General features: G+C 45.4%; 1 long non-coding RNA gene across 1 annotated transcript; it reads left to right on the top strand.

Moving 5' to 3' along the window:
* The first annotated feature begins 1,761 nt into the window (after positions 1 to 1,761).
* Positions 1,762 to 16,704, top strand: LOC123144613 (uncharacterized). The gene is made up of 2 exons (XR_006471766.1): positions 1,762 to 2,298; positions 15,220 to 16,704. It is a non-coding gene; the product is annotated as an uncharacterized lncRNA (long non-coding RNA).
* Positions 16,705 to 18,341: the final 1,637 nt, after the last annotated feature.

Genomic DNA, 18,341 nt, shown 5'->3' with positions numbered 1-18,341 from the left:
ATTCAGGGGAGAAGATGAATAGGATATTAATGGAGGGGGAGTCAATTGGCCAGGATTGGTACAACCATGCGTTGAGGGGAAGGTAGGAACTCCTCCAGCATGTGGAAGGCGACAAGAAAAGGGACCGTGTGGCCCATGGATAGTTCTCCTTTTACTGAGTTGGCAACTTTGATGAGGTGGATAGTCTGCATGTTAAGATAAATAACATAGTGGGGGTGAACTTCTTAGGTATATAGGATATCATAGAGATAGCCTACAGGTTACAAGTGACGATGGCAACCGTACACGAAGGACCCCGGCGTGGAGAAGGTGTACTTGGCGCGGGACGAGGAGCTATAATTTTGTGCCATGGCAGAATTTCTAAATTTGGTGCCATGGCAACGTTTTCCAAAATAGTCACCACGACAACATTTTCTAAAATTGCTGCCACGACAACATTTTTGAAACGGTTGCCATGACAACGAAATATTGGCCGTCATAATGCTTCAACCGCAAATTGAAGATGATCACGGAGATTCTCGACACCCAGGGCTATACCATATCATGCTTTTATGAATTGCCCGAGAGTTTATCCCTTCATTGTTTGCACCCTTTGATTGCACAATAGTCAATTATTAGGGTGATTTCTCACAGTAAATATCAAGTTAAAAGGTGCTCTTCCTAGTGTTGCAACCGTCTATAATATGTGGCCTTTCAGAGTACCACGTGCTACCATGAGTACAAATGAGAAGTGAAGTGTAAGGCGGGTGAGGTAGGACTTCACAGCAGAAACACTCGGTTGCCTTGAAGTTCTAGCAGAAGAGTTCTGAGCTCGGAGCACGTAGCATCGAAAGATGAACAAGAGTCGTATGGAGATGTGATTGGTAAAACATTGCCTACTGGTTGAAATTCACATCATATGAGATGCTACCATCCATGGGTGTGAATGAGATGAGGATCTTGAATCACTCACCTTCAATTATGAGAGATATTGATTTGAGTGGGAGTGCACTTTATATTAAAATTCGTTTAAACACTAGCGTAACATTAATTATGAATAAATGTCTAAATGATTCTTCTGTTTGTTGTTGTAGATCCATGACTTGCAATAGTTAAATTTAGCACTGATAACCCACTACTGCAGGATGTTACTACCGCGACACTACGATCAGAGACCCTTCGACGAAACTGTGTACAATGCAATAATCGCAAACAGTGGTGTAAAAAATCGTCAAAAAAGGTGCAAAACATTTGCGATGACGGATGCATCAAACACGGTTCAGATTTTAGTTGCGCGTGCGATGTAGGGCATACAGTTCAGTTCAATTAACTGTTTGCGATGAGGAGGAACAAAAGAAACGGGCAGCCAGATGAAGATGTGTGCGATATACAGCATACGGTTCACTCGGATGAACTATTTGTGATTAGGAAACACAAAAGAAACGGCCAGCCAGATCAAGGTGTGTGCGATATACGGCATGTGGTTCACTCACATGAACTGTTGCATTGAGACAAGATAACAGAAACGGTTCAATATAACAAGATATGTGTGATACGCAGCAAAGAGGTCTCTAATCAAAAATGTGTGCGAGGATCGATAATAACACAGACGATTGCTGCTAATAAGATGTGTGTGTTGTGCGATGGGATTGCATACAGAACAACAATGTATATATATATAGGGATGGACTATTCTGTTACTAGTAACAAAATAATATTCTGTTACTCCGCGCCCAATATAGAGCGATCGGAGCAACCTAACCCAAAAGCCCAGCTAATCATTCCGGCCCGAAACAAAGAGAAAAATAGCCCCACGCAGCCTCCCGAACCCATCCTAAACAAAAAACATCATCCCCAACCCACGCGACCATTATCCCCTCCCAGAGCGCCGCCGGCCGGTCCCTCCCCCAGCGCGCCGCCGGCCGGCCCCATCCCCTATGCGCCGCCGGCCGACAGCCCGTCTACCCCAGTGCGCCACCACCGCCCCCTCTCCTAATGCGCTGCCGCCGACCCCCTCTTCCCCAGCGCGCCGCCGCCGGCCCCCTCTCCCATAGCGTGCTGCCAAGGGCTCCATCTACAACCACTACGACCGCCGCCTGTCCCCATTTTCTCGCCGTGCCACAACGCCCTGGACGGCGCACCTCCAGGTGCACCATCGTGGTGGAGGCGCGACGCGTCTTTGAGATGCTCCTCCGGCGCTAACTCGAACTGCGGGCGTCGTCGTTCGAACAACTGGGCCTCATGTCCCCTGACCTCCGGCAGGCCATCGTCTCTGGTTGCCAGCGCGACTCATGGGCAGGAGTCCTCCACAAAACATGTGTAGGCTACTGCTCTTCTCTACTTTCTCTCTCTCTCGCTCAGGTGATGTGCTCCTATGTGAAAATTTCTGCCATATTGCCAAAATGAGTGAAATTTTATGCTGTTCTTTGTGTGAAATGGAGATGCCTGTGATAGTGGCAATTTTCAATACCTTGAACAGTTCAAGTACATAAGAAATACAAGTACATTTTGCAAAAACAAACAGTAGATGCAAAATTTTCATTTTTGCTAAATTATGCAAGTGGTAAGATATGTGTTTCTTTTGTGGTGAAGATTTCGGCATTAACTATGCAAAAATTTACACAAGTACTGAAGTCCAACTTGAAAGCCAATAGTAGTTCATTAGTGCAAACATGCATGAAATAAAAAAAGCAAACCTGACCTGGAAGCAATTTCACATCTGGTGGTTTATTTCGTAGCTCATCGTTACTAATATAAGCCCATGCTTGTGTCCCCAATCTAGTTGTTTATTCTATAGTTCAATGTGTATTAAAATAAGTTCAATTTGTGTTAAATAAATAAGTTTAGCATTATATAATATAGCAAAATCACTACATGGGAATTTGGCGAGTAGTTTCACGAAAAGATTTATGACAGTTTAGACTCAAACAAGGCATGGATCCAGGATGGGCAACATCCAGGCGACGCCTGATGCCTATCTCACTGGTGCGGTTGCCACAGCTGTAGCGCTTCTACTCCACGCCACCGCTGGTCGATGCCCCGTCTGCTGCTACTTATCCTCTCCCTTGCTCCCTGTGCTGCAACTCCTCCCTTGCCCTCTCATGGCGAATACCACAGAAAAAAGGCACGGGGATGTGCTGCCCTCAGTTCTCTCTCGACAAATCCAGCCGGCGGCGATGCCTACATCATGGCCCATTGAGGATATGCAATTTTTCTATATACACATTTATCTCTTTAGTTTTGTGTTCTTTTGTTTGCCCCAGTTGATCCTTCTGTTAATGCTTCTATGCTGTGCAATTCTGATCCCTTCTTGAAATGAAGAAAGAAAAGTGAGCTAAGTACTTGTTTGGAAAGTTTGCAAGTTCGAACACATCTATACCTATTAATAAAAGAAATAGGTATTCTTAGTCCGTTCTGCTATTTTATAGAAAACCCCCTAATGTTTCTGACATCAAACCCGCAGTACACATCAAATGTTTTTTAAAATACTCATATCTTCTAAACCGTAACTCCAAATTTAACATAGAGGTAAATACACCAGTGGTGCTTGAACTTGCCACGGATGTGCGGTTTAGTGCCTGAACTTGTAAAATACATTGAACTGGTTCCATAACTTGGCATGAACGTGCATATACGGTTCAAATGACGTTTGTATACGTCCGCGACCCTAATGAGGCGCGCCAACATGGCATGGGACCGATTGTCAGTGACTGGACTACGGAGACAAGGGTGTGTGACCTGTTTTTTTTTGCGGAAACTCCTCCGGATTTTCTTTTCATACAATAAGGCCCTTACAGAGAAACTGACAATTTTGCTGCTTCGTGATGATTCATAACCTTGCGCTATAATTATTTTTTGTACTATAATTATAAAATACTAAAAGACTAGCGTTGTGGTGGTTAGAAAGGGCGACCTACCAGTCAAGTGCATGCCGGGCTAGCCAATAGACCACTTCACATTTGCTGCTTCATGATGATTCATAACCTTTATAAACTAGGCGGAACAACATAAATAAAAGGATTTTTTGCGAAGTATAAATAAAAGGAATTTAATGAAGCAGCAAAAATAGTACCAACTATGTGACTCGAACATCTGACCAAAGCATATAGACCAGGCACAGATGCCACTCCAACCAATGAGTTCTCATGTATCAAAAGTACAAGTAATCTTTATGACTGTCTAACAAACATAATTTCAAAAGAATGCAAAAATCTTCATGTCATTTAAAAAAATCACATGTTATTTTAAAACATACCCATTCAATTGAAAATATTTATGAATGATAAACATGTTTATATGATTCAAGTATTATTCATATGAGGATCCTCAATCAAAGGGCGCACTAGGCTTGTATTTTTTTAGAAAACACACATTTTTTACTTAAAGCATGAACACATTTATATACTACATGAATATTTAATTCAAAATGTGGGAATTTCAAAATTACATGAGAATTTATTTACATATATGAACGTTTGTAAAACTACTTTAATATTTTTATTAAAATGCAAACATTTTTTCAAATTATAAGACATAATCTTAATTCATAATTTTATTATGTGTTTTTTTAAATTATTGCATTGGTATTTTATGAAATTATATGAAATTTTAAATGTAATTTGTTTTAGTCTATTGTTTGTAACACACGATTATAATTTATGTCTTTTTTTTACAAAATTTTGAAATAAAAGAAAACACGTCGAAAACTGAGCCACACTATGGTCTAGTTTAGCGAGAGGGGCTTGTTATGTTATAAACCTAAATTTATCATTTTTACTATTCGATGTCGTCAGTTGGAGTGGTATTTGCGTCAGCTATATAGCCCCTGGTTGCAGGTTCAAATCAACAAGGCTATAGTGCTGGAATAAATTTTTAAATTTATGTTGTTTAGCTTTATATATATAGTGTATGAATCCTTTTATGACGCTAAATTTGAGCCGGCCTACTGGCTAGCCACAATCACATGCGCATGTCAGGTAGCTGTTTTGAACCACGTACCCGTTTTAATTATTCATATATTTTTTATAATTTATCATTGCAAGAAAATAATATTCTAGAGGGTTCTCCGAGAAAACCACGCCGCACACCCTGTACCTGACAGTGAGTCCCATGCCATGACGGCACGACTCATCAGCATCACGGACGTATACAAACGAGATTTGAACCGTATATGCACGTCTATGCCAAGTTACGGAACCAGTTCAATGTATTTTGCAAGTTCAGGCACTAAAGTGCACATTCATGGCAAGTTCAAGCACCAGTGGTGTATTTACCTCTTTAACATATTATATATGAATTCGATTAGAAAAATATGTAGAATCTAAATATGATGTTATTTTACCTGTTAACAATTTAAAAAATACTATCTAGCCTGCAATGTTAATCTACAATGCATTATCCATCTTTTTTTATACCGGTACTAATTCAGATTAAGGATGAAGACCTCACTGCCGGTGTCAAAACCGGCGGATCTTTGTAGGGGGGTCCCGAACTGTGCGTCTAGGATCGATGGTAACAGGAGACGGGGGACACGATGTTTACCCAGGTTCTGGACCTCTCTATGGAGGTAATACCCTACTTCCTGCTTGATTGATCTTGATGAATATGAGTGTTACAAGAGTTGATCTACCACGAGATCGTAATGGCTAAACCCTAAAAGCCTAGCCTATGAATATATGGTAATGAATGTGTCCTATCCGGACTACGCTCTCCGGTTTATATAGACACCGGAGAGATTTAGGGTTATATGGGGTCGGTTACATCAGAAAGAATCTTCATAGTTGGTCGCCTAGCTTGCCTTCCACGCCATGGAAAATCCAATCCGGACACGAGTATAGTCTTCGGTCTTCATGTCTTCACAGCCCATCAGTCTGGCCCATGGATAGCAGGCCGGACGCCCGAGGACCCCGTAGTCCAGGACTCCCTCGGTAGCCCCTGAACCTGGCTTCAATGACGAGGACTCCGGCGCGCAGATTGTCTTCAGCATTGCAATCCGGGTTCCCCTTTCTCCGAACTCCAAGATAGTCTTCGGATGTAGTAGATATATCTGGACCTGTATGTATAGTTGCAGAAAATATACGAGCCTAATTTATTGGCAACCGTTTATGATATCACGCCTGCCCGGTCACTATTTCCAACCGTTGGCTGCCGCGTCGCCCCACGTCTCGGGACGCGGTTTTATTGGCTTGTCTTGCCAAGGCAGAGATCGTGTTCCCTTATTCACGGGATTTTCTTTAATGCAGGCGTGGGCAACCCAACCGTCCCCTAGGTACAACTCTCTGGAGATTGGTAAGCTTCGAGACCCAGGTGGATACGCTTAGTGCTTGGGGTCTTTAAATAGGGTCTCAGACTCGTCTTCTTCCTTTGCGCTCGCTTCTTCCCCAACCCTAGCCACCCCGAGTTCCAACCCTCGGGTTCCCATCGCCACCAGCCCCAATCATGTCCGAAACCAGCCGTCCAGGCCGGTGGGTGGCTTCCTCTGTCACAGAGGAGGATATTACGAAGCTCCGCGCAACGAGGTATCTGACCCCGGAAATCCTCCATCGGCTTCCTGCACAGGGGCAGGTCATTCCTACCCCCAAATCCTGCGAGAGGGTAGTGTTTGTGTCCCACTTCCTCCATGGGTTAGAGTTCGCGCTTAACCCCTTCGTCCGGGGGCTCATGTTTTACTATGGGCTAGACTTTCACGATCTGGCCCCGGACTCTATTCTCCTCATCTCGACATTTATCGTCACATGCGAGGCCTTCCTCCAGACTCCTCCGCACTTTGGTTTGTGGTCAAGACCTTTGACGTGAGGCCGCAGGTGACAGAGGAGGAGCAGGCAGAGTGCGGCAGCGTTACAATAGGCAAGCTTGCCGGCGCGGTTTGGTTTGAAGGATTTTTCGCCAAGTCTTCCGACCTATGGCAGCAGGGGTGGTTTTATATCAATGAGCCACGGGGCTCCAAGTGGGCAGCTACGCCTGCATTCCGACCCGGCCCTCCAATTCAGCTTGCTTCATGGATCAATAAGGGACTGGACTGGGGATCCGTCAATGAAGTGCAGACTCTGCAAGATCGCGTCCAAAGCCTTACCGAGAAGGGCATCGGTCTTGTGAACGTCGTTCAAGTAATGCTAGTCCGCCAGACCCTGCCATGTCAGCGGCGGCCTCTCTGTATGTGGGAGTTTAATCCCGAAGGACGGCGGACTCTTCAGCACTTCCTCGGCACTACGCACGAGGGAATGTGGAAATTATATTTTGGGGAACGAGAGCAATGGCCGGACACCACCGAAGATGTTGGCCTTGACTGCAATCATCCGGACACCACGGTGAGTATTCGATCTCCACACACCCTTCATTCGAGTATCTCTTGGTAAGATATTGAACAACCCGTCTCTTCACAGGACTGGATAAAGAAAGCGGTGTTGATCTAGTGTCCGGCGCCCCTTTCCGAAGACTTTGCGAACGCCCTACTAACGAGGATGGTGACTCCGACACCGTACCAGGTGTCTGCGGAGGAGGACAAAGGTGCAGAGGAAGCCCGCCGTGGTAGGAAGAGGGTCGCTTTTGAAGGCCAGGAGGGGAAACCTTCCAAGAAAGGGAAAACACCATCGACGGGCGGTTTGGGCCGGGCAAGCGATGTTGACGTGGAGCTTTGTGATGAGGATAAACCTCTGGCCAAACCGTAAGTGCAACAGGGTACTTTAATCATACCGCCTTCCTTTCTTATTACTGAAGTAATCCTCCGACATACGTATGTCCTCGCAGGTTAACGCCTGGTGTTTCCCAATCGTCCTCCTCTTCGGGAGACCTTCTTCCAGAGATGATGGAGAGTGATATGCCCTCCCCGGCCCCCTCGCCCAATAGGGCGGATGATTCTGAGATATCGTCCCGGGGCGCTCCTCCCGGTCAACAAGCAGTGCAGGAAACGAAGAGGGCATTACCCGAAGGTGGTGCCTTTGTCCCTCAGGGTTCGGGAATCAAGCATGACGGCCCTGCCCTATCCGGTTTAGAGCCGGAGATGATCCTGGGGGCGAGTGGGCGGATTCCTTCAAAGGAATACCGTACTCCGGCGGTGGCTTCCGAAGACCCAGAAGTGCAGGATATGCCGACGAGCATGTTGCGACGAGCTCCGTTTCGGAGGAACACCGTGCCTTGATGGTCACGGTGGTCGAAAAGGTTCTATCCGCGAAGAGCGGGTTGAACGAGGCCTTCACGAGCCTCCTAAGGGGTTTTGATGTTTGTGATGTAGTTTTGCCAATTGAATAATATTGACAGAATGCACCTGTTGTATATGCCGTAGCCCCTGAGACTTGGATTGCCTTCCGACGGAAGCGATCGGAGGATCAGAAAGATATGCTCAGTTGCTAACCTTGATTTAACTTGGAGTACATGCTGCCTCTCCTCCTATGGCTACCCGAAATACGGAAGAGGCCGAACTGCAGCGAAAGCTGGATATTGCGGAAGATGACATTGCATTGATCAACAGGCGTCTTGACGACTCGCAAGGTATATATGTCGAGCATTCCTTGCACCAATGTGCTTGTAATTTAGGCCTGACGCCGAAAAGGGTTTATATGAAATGTGCATGATTGCAGATGGTGCTGCCGCCGTTGAAGCTCTTCGGGCGGAGCTAGCCCGGGCCAAGGAGCAGGCCCGGCGTAGTGATGCGGCTGCCGAGAAGGCATCGGCGGATCTAAGAGCCTAACAAACAGCTCGACGCCAAAGTGAGAAAAAGATATCCGCACTGGCACTTGAATTGAAGAATACTGCCAGCCGCTGTGAATTCCTGGAGAAGGAGAATAAAGCCAAAATGGCTGAGCTTGATAAGGCCGTACGAGAGGCGAGTGAAGTTCGGTCTAAATCTAGGGCAGCTCGTGAAGAGATTTGGCAGGCTAAGGAGATAGCGGCCGGTTAGCCCTTTTTACTTCAGACCAAGTTTGGCGATCTGGACTATGCTCAGCTGAACCAGGTCTGGAGTTCTCTGGCTGAATTTTTAGACTTGCCAAAGAGTTCTTCCGATGCGGCGCAATTTTACCACGCACAAGAGGGGTATGCAACGGAGAAGCTTTTCTGGTCACAGTTCGCCGCGTCGAGGCGCCCTCAGTTGCTCAATGAACAGATGTCCCAGTGGGCCGAGCTTCATAGGATATCTGGCGACGCCATGAAGAACGTCATAGTCCGGTTGTGGCCAGGTGAGCCTATTCCGAGTACTTATTTTGGCCTGGTGCGGCGGCTTGTTGACGCGGTGCCACATATCGATGCTGTGAAGCGGTCGGCGTGCATTGAGGGTGCACGGATGGCCTTTGCCCGAGTCAAAACATTTTGGGGAAAGATGAAGGCCATTGATGTTGCGGCGAGGAGTCCACCCAAGGGCCAGGACCGTAATGAGCCGGAGCACTATTTTGAAGACGTCTTAGATGCCGCCCGCTTAATAGAGGGTCAATGCTCGAAAGATATAATGTTTGAGTGATTTATATAATGATGTAACAGACAACTTTATAGTTAATCTATTTATATTTTGCTCAAAAGCTTGAATTCCTCCTTTGTGGCCGTTTTAGGATAATCTGAAAGTTTTTCATTCGTCGGCTTTAGCCCCCTCGTAGGAAGTACGGGGGTGTTCGGAGAAGCATTAAATCACTCTTTATCCAACGTCTTGGTCCATAAAGGAGGTGATAATGCGGCGAACCAGGCAATTGGACTATAGGGTATTAACACTTTCACTTAACCATAGGAGTTTTATGGTGGGGCTATGAGATAGCTCCTGGTATGTATACGGCGCATAGTGCCTTACATATGTTGATCTAAAAAAAGATCCCACGTGCGACACGGAGAATCACTAAAGATTTGAATAAGTCGTCAAGTGGTTGACCAGCTCTCGCCGCATCATGACAGTCAGTTTTCGGCTTTCTCTACTGAGGTGCTCATCCGGTCTAGGCCAGGGCACAATCGCAGTAGTTCTCCCTTTACTACCCTAGCCGATAGAGCAGAACGTAGGGTAGCAAGCACAGGAGCCGGGCAACCCAACTATTGACCAAAGACAATGATTCAGAGCTGATGCATATAAGGCCAAACTTGCGACGCCAAAGTACGCTATAGAGCTGTTTGGACTTTTACTGGCGACTCGTTTGTTCCCATACCAGGCCCTTGGCAAGTTATGCCGAGGCGCGTCTTGTAAGGCAGCCATTACGGCCGGACTCGTTGTAGAAAGAGCATGAAATATAAGTTCGGGTAAAGTTTACTGGGAGCAATATGCCAATGATAAATATATAAAGAGTAAAAACCACAACCCAGCTATTTGACATGCTCGGGGTTGGGAACAGAGGAGGAGGGCATGGTACAGGCTCGGAAAGAAGAGTGCGGTCTACAAAAGCTTATTTTTGGACCTCCTGTCGCACGTCTGCGTCGCCCGTCCTCGGGGATGGGCATCCTTAACGGGAGTGGCCCCTTAGGTGAGTGTGCGGATCCGAACTTCGAGCGAGTCCGAAGTAGATGCTGTCCTGATGATCACCTGTTTTTAAGAAATTATACAGAAAAATAAGGAAGACGGCTAAAACGTTATGGGGATCTTTGCAAGGTTGTCCATATTGTGCTTCCGCCGATGCCCATGGTATCTTGAGTGCGTAGTTATGTACGCGTGGCGGAAGCCGGACTGCTATTTCCGTTCTGGGAGTGGTCGAACTTCAGAGGGAAAGTGTTTCTGGCCCCTGGTGTTCGGCTGGCGAGCCGATCCATCGTCTTTATCGCCTGGTGGCCTCCTTCCCTTGTGATCGGCGTTGAGTTTGCCTGCCTGCTTAAGGACCCAACAGTTTCTGTTGGTATGACTAGCTGGCCTATCAGGGTGACCGTGAATCTGACAAGGTCGGTCCAATATCCTGTCAAGGGTGGATGGTCCATCCTGGTTTGCCTTTAGTGGCTTCTTCCGTTGACCGGGCTTCGGATTGTGAAATCCGGCGTTCACCGCTGTGCTGCGGCTGTTGTGTTCGGTTTGTCGTGGCTTGCCGTTGCCGTCTCGAATTTCGGAAGTGCCCGGGTCGCTGGCGTTGTTGCTTTTACGAGCGAGCCAGTTGTCTTCTCCTGCGCAAAAGCGAGTCATTAGAGCGGTAAGGGTTGTCATGGACTTGGGTCCTTCCTGGCCGAGGTGACGTGCTAGCCATTCATCCCGGACGCCGTGTTTGAAGGCTGCGAGGGCTTTTGCGTCCGGACAGTCGACAATTTGGTTCTTTTTGACTAAGAACCTAGTCCAGAACTCCCTGACTGACTCGCCGGGCTGCTGGACAATGTGACTTAAGTCGTTGGCATCTAGAGGCCAGACATAGTTTCCTTGGAAGTTGTCTCGAAAGGCGTCTTCCAAGTCTTCCCAGCTACCAATAGAATTTTCTGGTAAACTGTTTAGCCAGTATCGAGCTGGCCCCTTAAGCTTGAGAGGTATGTATTTGGTGGCATGAAGGTCGTCTCCGTGAGCCATGTGAATAAGGAGGAGGCAATCCTCGATCCATACCGCAGGATCTGTTGTTCCGTCGTATGATTCGATGTTAATGGGTTTGAACCCGTATGGGAATTCATGCTCCATTACCTCGTCGGTGAAGTAGAGAGGGTGTGCGGCTCCTCTATGTTGGGCCACACTGTGAAGCACCTCCGGCGGACTCCGCTTACGGAGTTCGGACCGGGCGTGGTTGGCTCCTTAGCGTTTGAATGGGTGACCATCATAGTCGGTCGGGGTGTATCTCCGTGATCTATACATCGATTTTGTGCGCCCTGTTCTATCTTCTGGGTCTCGGTTGATGTCGCGGGTGTTCCCTCGAGCTGTTTTACTCTTGATTTGACGACCGGATGGGTTGGTATGTTGCTCTGTTTGGGCTGTTGCTTTGTCTGGACCGAACTGTGGCCGGCCCGCCGCATTGTTCGATGGTGGTGTGGGCTCCAGCGCCCTGCCATCGTATTGAGGGAGCCACCTACCCTTTGGGTGGCTTTTTTCTTGGCTACTAAGGCCATATTCCTCGGCGGCCAAGACCTCGGTCCATCTATCATTGAGCAAATCTTGGCTTGCTTGAAGTTGCAGCTGCTTCTTCCTTAGGCTCCTTGCAGTGGCTATAAGCTGGCGTTTGAAACGCTCCTGCTCGAGAGGTTCCTTAGGCACGATAAAATCCTCGTTGTTGAGGATCTCCTCTTCCTCGGAGGGTGGGAGATAATTGCTGTCCTCCGAGTCTCCATATGTGGCCTGTTCATCAGGGCTGTCTTGCCCACTTTCCTGTTCCTCCTGTTCGGATTCTACCTCAACAGGGTCTTCATTGTCCGGAGTGTTATCTTTTCTGGTGCTAGCAGTGTTTTCTCTTGGGAGATGTGGCTTGGAGCGGCGCCGTGGGCGCTGGTGTTCGGACTGTGTACCAAGAGGTTTATTCGTGACTGGATCCTCCTTGTCATCGTCGAGAGCGTCGTCGGGTGTGTCTATCATACACACGTCATACCAGGAAGTGGTCATCCCGTGTCTAGTGGGTAGGAGGCTCTGGCCCTGCCCTTCGTCGTCCATGTCGGCGATGTCTTCGAAGCGGGGGTCAGGCGTGTTGGTTGGGTCCTCGACGGTGGCTATAAAGTGGGTGGCTGGTGGGAAGCAAATTTCTCCATCATCCGCCGTAAGTTCAAACCGAACATAGTTCGGTGACGAGCCATCTGCCAGGGATAGGTTTTTTAATGAGTTTAGTAGGTCGCCCATGGGCGAGTGTTGGAAGACATCTGCGGCGCTGAACTTGAAGATCGATAACCGATCGAGTTCGGTATCCGCGGGCTCACAAGGTTCGGAACCCGACACCGGAGAAGAGTCCGGGGTTCCGTTGATGCAGATGCCGTACGCAGCGGAATCTGCGAGCGGCTCCAACGCCGCAGAATCGGTAGCCCCCGCGATGGAGTTGAGCTTCCCATCTTCGGGGGACTTGATCTGCTCCGGATCTAAGGCCAGAGTTGTTGCAGGAGCTCTCCTGGATGCGGCCCGATGACAGGTTTAAGCCATGTCCATCTGGGCGGCGGGGAGCGATTGCCGCGGTCTCGAATCCGTCGAAGATCAAGTCTCCACGGATGTCCGCAACGTAGTTCAAGCTTCCGAATCTGACCTGATGGCCAGGGGCGTAGCTGTCGATCTGCTCTAGATGGCCAAGCGAGTTGGCCCGCAGTACGAAGCCGCCGAACACGAAGATCTGTCCGGGGAGAAACGTTTCTCCCTGGACAGCGCCATCATCGACGATTGAAGGGGCCATCGAACCTTTTGACGACGGCACGGTGGAACTCTCAATGAAAGCACCAATGTCGGTGTCAAAACCGACGGATCTCGGGTAGGGGGTCCCAAACTGTGCGTCTAGGATCGATGGTAACAGGAGACGGGGGACGCGATGTTTACCCAGGTTCGGGCCCTCTCTATGGAGGTAATACCCTACTTCCTGCTTGATTGATCTTGATGAATATGAGTGTTACAAGAGTTGATCTACCACGAGATCGTAATGGCTAAACCCTAAAAGCCTAGCCTATGAATATATGGTAACGAATGTGTCCTATCCAGACTACGCTCTCCGGTTTATATAGACACCGGAGAGATCTAGGGTTACATGGGTCGGTTACATAAGAAGGAATCTTCATAGTTGGTCGCGTAGCTTGCCTTCCACGCCAAGGAAAATCCAATCTGGACACGAGTATGGCCTTCGGTCTTCATGTCTTCACAGCCCATCAGTCCGGCCCATGGATAGCAGGCGGGACGCCCGAGGACCCCGTAGTCCAGGACTCCGTCACTCACCAAAATCGGGATTGGAGATGCAATTGAAGATAAATTTTCTAGAGACACCCAATAAATAAGGACATGCATGACAAGAAATAAAAGAAGGACCCAATAAAGATGGGATGTCCGCTATAAAAGAAATAAAAGAGAAAATGCAGAGGAGATCCGTGTTACGCTATTCTCGTATATATAAGAAGAAGAAAAGGAGGACATGCATGCAAAAAAATGAGGCGTGCATGAAAAAGGGAGACAGATTTGATAAGATATAAATAGTGATGAAACAGGGACCAATACCTATGCCATGTATGGCAAGAAATAGTGATGCAATAGGGGCGCAAATAACTGCGTCCGCAAGAGACCATACAAAAATGTTCATTTCCAAAAATATAAATCTCTTTTTATGATTAAAAATAATGTACCTTTTTGACGACCTTTTTAACAACTCTTCATGTATTTAAGAAATATGCATGTGAAAAAAAGTGTTCAAGAGTTACCCTAAGTTCATGATTTTTAAACTGAAAACTACCATTGATGCACACATGTCTCCGTAGTGTGCTAATGTGTCATCGTTTGTTTTTGTCATTTTTATTTACTCGCCCGTAACAACACCCCATTCCGAACATGACATGAATAAATGCAAGATCACTTGCGTGTTTCTTTGCATGGATTAAATCTACATGCGAGCCGTGTTGAAATAGAACACCTGTAGAAGCTTAAACTGCATTTTTATAGGTTAAGACCATCTTTGTTTGGGCCATAGCTACAAATTCTCAGATTATAGGCCATTTTTTGTAAATTAAGAGTGTGCGGTATTTTTTTTCTCCCGTTGCAACGCACGGGCCTTTTTGCTAGTAAACCTAAAAGAAGTTCATTGAAAAAGTTTGGCTTTGTTAAAAAAATGTGTTTTTGGTGGGAACATCACTGAGGAACATAGAACTTCTTGAATCTAATTCTCTGTAAATGTATAACTATGGTAGATGCAATCCTATGCAATATGTATGTTCACTTGATGAAGGCAACCATGGATGGGTGCCTTCATCGGCCCACCTCTGTGCTTGCTGATGTGATCTTTGTGCACTTTTGATTGTTGTAAAACAATTGTATGCTTCTGGTTGCTGCTTGCTGCCACTGCCGAATTGTGCAAGTGCAAAATTTTTCGTATGGCAAGTTCAAAGAGGGTTGTATGCAAGTTCAGAAATCTGTTTGGAGCATCTTTAGTTGTGTGTGTGTGTGTGGCACGCGCGCGTGCCTGTGCTTGTTACCCTGGTGGTGTATGAGCGGCCGCCAATGGAGCCGAGGAAGTTGCCAGTCTTGTTGAGGCATGCGCCATCCCACGTGCGACTGGCTGCCGCTGTCCGCCATCATGCCCGGCGCCCGTTGTAACCCGCTCTGTCCTTCTAGTACTTCTGGTAGCACAAACATTTAAAAGTTCGAACGCTAGACCTCGGTAAGTTCTGCTGGGCGAAACCTCATCTCTCATATTTGTTCCTATTTTGTAGGCTGCAATAAAAATAAGATGCACAAGTTCATATTTTGTATGCTTTTCAGTTCATCTACTTCCCAGTGGTGAGTCCGATTTCCTTTGTGTTTTCATCTTCTTCATATAGCACAAACAAGTGCTTGTGGTTCTGCTTGAGAATGTGCACCATGCTGTTACTTAGTTAATCAATTTTGTAGAAAAGTTCTCTAGGATATTTTTATAATGCTTTGGGATTTTTGTAGAAAGTTCTCTTGCTCAATAGTACAACTTCTTGTTTTGTGGCCGGTCGCTCAAGGAGCTGAGTGCAGGCCGCTCCTTGCTGCAAGCTGCTACTGCACCTACGTCTGTCCGGCACAGCCGCAGCCTTTCTTGTTGATGCTGCTGCATGCCCTCTACTACGCAGCTACCAATTGCTGGAATTGTTACCTCTGTTTTCTATCTGAAGTTTAGTTCTAGTGCAGTGATAGTGAATGTTGAACGTTCAATTTTTTATGTTGAATAATATACCGCTGAACACCCTACAATTTTTTTTGCTTGAGTGCTATTCACAGTCAGTTATGTTTTCCTTTCATGTTGCACATGTAACTGAAAACCGTTGAAATGAGAATTTACTATGTTTTGGAGAGCATAATTTCCCAAGTGGCAAATTTGATCTATACTCATAAGTGCATGATTAAAATTTTAGGATATGTGTGGTCTCAGTAAGTACATCGAGTACTAATTAGCAAGTTTGATTTCTTCTGAAAACTCGAAATGTCAGCGTGTACTGATGCATTCCAAAATTGTGTTGTGTTTTCAGGAAAAAAATTATGGGGTTTTTGGTGGCCAAGTATTTTGATAAATTCTGAAGCATCAGTACTTTTCTCTGTTCTTTTCTCTCTTCAAAAATTCCCAAAGCATCAGTACTTATCAGGAACACCATGTTATTTCTGCAAATTTCCATTATGCTTGTATGTCCAAAATATGTACATTTACTGCTTTTGATTTGTTGTAGTGCAGAGAAGTTACCCTGTTGCGGGCTGACCTGCAGGCTCCTTCTCCACGTTGACACAATTGCATGACCAACATGCTACTGACCACGCAAGCTTTCTCAAGGAGCTCGTGTCCAACGATACTGAAAGGAAAAATGGAGTGAAACTGCTACTGCTCCAGTTTTGAACTTCTTATTCAGTCATGCTATTACTGAGTGAAAAATCGAGTGAAAGTGTCTTGCAATTGATCTCTCTTAGACCCTGGCAATCCTCTATTTATTCTTTGTTTGCTTGTTTTTTGGTCTGTAATTCAAGAACTTTGACCTTCGTAATTCGGTTGTTGGTTAATTTGTTATGCCCAGTACAAACCTTTAAATCTGAAGAGGCTTCTAATAGCAAGAAAATGTGCAGTCGGTGTGGTGTCTGTCATTCATGTAAGAAAATGTGCAGTCGGTGTGGTGTATATGTTATTCATGTACATGTATTGTGTGAAAAAATTATGTATATGATGAGATGATTGCTACTTCTTCAAAGAAGGTATACATGACAGCTTGATGTGCGTGCAAGAATAAAAAATGGTTTGAATCAAAAATATTGATCAGTACGAATTAAAAACAAATTATCTGTTTGAAAAATAAAAGATGGTTAGCTTTTGGTATTCTGTGCTGTTGACGTCCAAGAAAACGCCCTAGTTCTGTAACTGATCAGTCCAAATGGGACAAGGAGATCAGTCCAATAGGCGCATCTCAAGTGACATGTGAGTGCGCCGCCCACCCATCCCCATGCCTCTCCGCCGCCAGTCGTGCTGTGCCGGCTTGCCATCAACCACCGTTGTGGCTCAGCCCTGCAGTGCTTCCATGATCACCACACGCAGCTTTCTTCTATCGTTGCCCTCGCCCTGCTCTCCTGCATATTGGCATTGTAAAAACATAGCAAGTTCACAATTAAAAAAGTTGTAAGTTCAACACGACGTCCCAGATAAGTTTGAAAAAAATCTCAAACAAAATGAAACCCAATGAAAATTCAAATGGTAAAAGTTCAAGTCCCAAAACGAGAGAAGTCCAAAACATCGTTGCAAGAAAATTGAGTTAAAAAAAACAAACATACGTAATTTTTTTCTTTTGAAAAAATATCATTTAGTTCAACGATATAAACCATGCAAGCTCGGGGACTATGATACCCAAAAAACAGAGTGAAGTCTAGTATGTGAAAACATGCTCAGTACAAACCCATACGAACATCAGTGCAAGTACTCTTTCCTGGGAACCATTCAAAATTACTCTGAAAAATACCTCAGTACAAATGCATACATAGATCAGTACGACTACTCTGTTTTTCAGATGGAAAAATAGCACGATGGGCCTTACCGTATTCAAAATCAATCTTAAATGGTTGCAAATTTGAGAAAACGTTCAACATGACTAAGTTTTGTATTTTTGATAGCTTTTCAACGGTATATTGTTTGCCCCATTTCGACAAACTATTACAAAAATCACATGTTTGGTGAGGTAAAACAAAGTAAAATAGTGAAAATGTCATTAAATACACTTGGAAGTACAAATATAAAAAATAAATAAGTTATGATTCTTGTCAAGTGGGAAGTTTGGAGAAGAAAACATAAGTTTTAAAAAGAAGAAAATGGTAAAAATGTAAGTCCATTCAACTATATAAACCATAAAGGTCCGATGGTGATGACACCGTCAGTAAGGATTAGGATGAGAAAGAAAATTAAAAAAAACTAAAAGAACATCGATTGATTATTTTTTGAGAAGTACAAACTCTCTAGTACAATGTACCATAAATTAAAAATTGCATCCGTTCTGACTCAACGGACAATAAATTTGCAAAAAATGATTGTAGCAGTAAAAGTTCGGAGGAAAAAAACAATTTAACAAATGGAAAAAACCACAAGTTCACAACTACAAAAGTTGTATGTTCAAACATGGCGTCTCAGATAAGTTTGGGAAAAAGCTAAAAAAAAGAAAAACCCACGAAAATTCAAATGGTAAAAGTTCAAGTCGCAAAACGCGAGAAGTCCAAAACATCGTTGCAAAAAAATTGAGTTTAGAAAAAGAAACACACAAAACATTTTCTTTTTGAAAAAAATATCATTCAGTTCAATGATATAAACCATGCAAGTTCAAGGACTATGAAAACCGTAAACCATTGA

Source organism: Triticum aestivum, chromosome 6D (genome assembly GCF_018294505.1).
Source record: "Triticum aestivum cultivar Chinese Spring chromosome 6D, IWGSC CS RefSeq v2.1, whole genome shotgun sequence".
Lineage (NCBI taxonomy): Eukaryota > Viridiplantae > Streptophyta > Magnoliopsida > Poales > Poaceae > Triticum > Triticum aestivum.
This window is presented reverse-complemented; position numbering and strand designations above follow the sequence as displayed.